The sequence below is a fragment of the Elephas maximus genome, chromosome 25, assembly GCF_024166365.1.
Source record: "Elephas maximus indicus isolate mEleMax1 chromosome 25, mEleMax1 primary haplotype, whole genome shotgun sequence".
In the NCBI taxonomy this organism is placed as follows: Eukaryota; Metazoa; Chordata; class Mammalia; order Proboscidea; family Elephantidae; genus Elephas; species Elephas maximus.
The window spans coordinates 23,142,303-23,146,260 of NC_064843.1; the positions used below are offsets into that span (position 1 = coordinate 23,142,303).

The 3,958-nt window shown below is 44.6% G+C and overlaps 1 long non-coding RNA gene across 1 annotated transcript; it reads left to right on the plus strand.

The window, feature by feature from the left end:
• Positions 1-250: 250 nt before the first annotated feature.
• On the plus strand, positions 251-2,679 carry LOC126067378 (uncharacterized). The gene is made up of 3 exons (XR_007515391.1): positions 251-300; positions 1,918-2,139; positions 2,556-2,679. It is a non-coding gene; the product is annotated as an uncharacterized LOC126067378 (long non-coding RNA).
• The last annotated feature ends 1,279 nt before the right edge of the window (positions 2,680-3,958 follow it).

Sequence of the window (3,958 nt, forward strand, 5' to 3'; positions counted from 1 at the left end):
GTGGAGGGTCATCAAAAAAGAGGAAGACCCTCAATGAGATGGATTGACACAGTGGCTGCAACAATGAGCTCAAGCGTAGCAATGATCACAGGGATGGTGCAGGGCCCGGACAGTGTTTCATTCTGTTGTACAAAGGGTCACTATGAGTCGGAGCCGACTTGAAGGCACCTAACAACAGCAACCTCTTCCCACTACCTCAGCTCTCCCACTGATGGGACTCTTGCCCAGCAGTCAGCCCTCTAAGGTGGGACACCGGAAAGATGTGCCAGCAGTGAGCCCCTGACCCAGAGAAATGTACAGGTCAGTTCTGCCTCCTTTAGGAAGTCCTGGAGGGAAAGTCTCTGGCTCCCGTTTAGAACACAGGGTACTTGGAGCCAGCCTGTTGCTTTGGCTGTGGGCCATAGTGCCAATACCTAAGTAACAGGGAAATTCACCTCAGTGATCTTTGGACTCCCTCATGTGGAGTCCCTGGATGGTGCAAATGGTTAATATGCTTGGCTGCTAACTGAAAGGCTGGAGGTTCAACTCCACCCTGAGGCACCTTGGAAGAAAGGCCTAGCGATCTACTTTCGAAAAACCAGCCATTGAAATCCTGTGAAGCACACAGTTTTACTCTGAACACATGGGGTCGCCATGAGTCAGAGTCAACTCAAAAGCAACTGGTATGTCCCTCATGCCTAACTTGGTTTCTGGGGAGGAGGGTCGTCCGTCACTGTACCCTGAGGCCCAGCACGGAGCCCAGACTCGTGCAGAATGCAAAACAAGGTTTGTCGAGTGAATGCAGGACTGTAAAGTAGTGAGACTACAGTGATCCCTCAGGCTCCATTTCCCCACCAACAACCACCACCATCCTCAGTACTGTCCCATTTCCACCTGATGACTGGACTCCACCTAGAGTTCCCAGGTCCAACTGTGGACAACAATCTTTCCCTTTAGCTCATCAGAGTTAGGTTGGGAATTATCAAAGGGAACTAAGAAACTCAGGAAAAAAAAAACCCAACCAGAAACTCAGAAAACCCAAAGCCCAGGAAAATAGATGGTTGGGTTGACAAAGTACCAAAATTTCTTTATCTTGGTCTGGTTAATGCCACCTGTGACCTGGCCGATTGTGATTCCCAGACAAGGAGGCCTCAGGTCCTATCTCAGCCTCCTTGAGCGCTGATGTCTGGGATGAGAGATGATTTCGATTGAAGTAAAGATCTTAATTCTTCACCATGGCCTCAAGGTCTTGCATGACCTGGCTCTGCCAACCTCTCACTCCACTCGCCCACTTGCTTGCTATGTGCTAGCCACCCAGGCCTCGAAGTTCCTACCTCAGAGTTTTGTTGGTGCTGTTCCCCTGGTCTGAAATGCCCATCCTCCAACTCTCCATCTGCTGACTCTTCCTCATCATTCAGGTCTCAGAACAAATGGCACCTCCTCAGAGAGGTCTTCACTGACCACCTTGTACAAAGTAAGTTCGCTCCACTATCGAATTACCTCCTTACCACTGTCCTCTCTCATAGCACCTGCTCTAGTCAGGGCTGTTGTTGCAAACAAGAGAAGACAGAGCTGGCGAACTTAAACAGAAAAGGACATTGGAAGGGTGTCAGGTAGCTTGTGGAATTGGCAGGAAGGCTGAAGAGCCAAGCTCAGCAGGAGCCACAGGTGGGAGGGCACAGACAACACCCTAATACAGAAAAGCTCTCATGGGTCATCTCTGTGGCAGCCAGCCTCCAAGACGGCCCCCAGTGATCTCTGCCCCCTGGTGTTCTCACCCTTTTGTAGTCCTCTCCCTCACTCTACCACAGTTGATCTGTCTGACCAATGGAACCCAGCAGAAGTGATGATGTGTCACTCCTGAGATTAGGTTATAAAAGCACTGCAGCTTCCATATTTTGTGCTCTGTTACATTCATTCTCTCTTTCTCTCTCTCAGATCAAGTCCCCCTCTGGGGACACCAGCTACAGTGTCATGTAGATACTCAGGTAGCTATGAAGAGGTCCATGTGGCAAGGAACTACAGTCTCCAGCCATTAACTGAGTAAGAGAGAGCTTGGGAGTGGATCTTCCAGTCCCAGTCAAGATGACTTGATGACATCAGCCCCAGCTGATACCTTGACGGCAGCTTTGTGAGAGACCCCTAACCGGAACCACCCAGGTAAGCTATTCTCGGAACCCTGATCCACAGAAACTGTGAGATAATAAACATTTATTGTTTCAAACCACTCGTTTTTAGGGTTGTTACACAGCAACAGATAACTAATACAATCTCTAACTGGCCCTGAGCTTCAGCATCACTCCTTCAAGGTTCAATCTTGAACAGGACATCAGAGTTGCCACACTTGGCTTACACCCCACATTCTGGCTGCCAGAAGGAAGAAAGAACTATCTGTGCCCCCTTGGCTTCCTTGGTGGGTCCTGCTCCTCACTCATTCTGTTCGGATAAGAAAGGTGTCGAGATGCTGAGCAGCCAAAACAATCTATTTACACTGCTGTGCGCCTTCAGAACACTTGCTACAAGTTGCCGTTCTCGATGGCAAAATGGCATTTTCTCTCTCCCCTTCCTCCTCCTAGATCTGGGCACACACCATGCTGGATGACTGAAGGAGACAGTTGGCCCAGTCTTGGCGCAATAATGTAAAGGAAATACCCTCAAAAGTCAAACGTTTGATTGCCTGAAAAATGCCAAACCCTGAAGAAAGACCCATGAGAAAGCCACTTCCTTTCTCAATGAATCAATGAAAATAATCATAATAAAGTTCAGGAGTCAGAATAAGGAGATAGAATTCTGCTTCTTTTCATACAGCCAAAGCCCAGGAAGTGATCAAGTCTTCTCCACTCACAATATTTATATGAAAGAGACAAACACTTTATTACAAACCAAAAAAATTATCCATGGTTTCATCCCAAAATTAAATCAATGTTTTCATTTACACATGTCACCTTTTAGTCCTTGTCCAAATGCACTTCAGGTTTTTCTTTCCCAGAGATATCATAGCTGGAGTTCCAGTTTTACAGTTTCCAGTAACATTATACCCTGTGTTTTTATTATTTCCATTTTTGTAAGTTTCCATTGTCCAGGTTAGTTGATACATGCCTGACACATTCTTTTTTAAATAATTCTATTATATTCCTTGGTGTAGTTTATCACAATTTATTCCACCATTCTCCATCTGTTGGTGGACATTCAGGCTGCATCCAGGTTTTCACTACTGCGAAGCGTGCTGCAACAACACACGTCTTTATACATATATCCTTAGGCACTCGTGCTATCATTTCTACAGAATAGATTTCCAGAACTGGAATTTCTGGGTATGTATAAAAAGGACATCATGTTTGTAAAAATAGACATCATGTTTGTAAAAATAGAGGGTCATCAAAAATGAGGGAAACCCTCAGTGAGATGTACTGACACCTACAGCAATGGACTCAAACATGCCAACAACCACGAAGACCTGGCTCAGGACCAGGCAAGGTTTCATTCTGTGTATAACATTGCCGTGAGTCGAAGCCAATTCTATGGCACCTAACAGCCACGTACTTTAAATGCGAACAGATAATTGCTAAATATTTTCCAAAAAGAATGAAAATTCACATATATGAGGGCCCTTTACCATGCACTCTATCACTAAATGTTATCGTTCTTTTTAATTTTTGATAATTGGGTGGTGAAAGATACCTCATTTTCGTTTTAATTTACATTTCCCCAATTACTAGTAAAGTTGAACATCTTGTCAAATATTTAACCATTGGGATTTCTTCATCTATGAAATAACTGTATAAATCTTTTGCCCATTTTTCTATTGGACTGTCTTTTTTTCATCAATTTCATTTATTCATTTACTCATTCAACTAATTTATATTGAGCACTTATGTGTGTCAGGTGTTGGGGTAATAGTATTAACTAAGACAAAATCCCATCTCTAATAAAGAGCCCTTTGGACAATATGAATATTAACCTTTCGCTCTGTTATTCA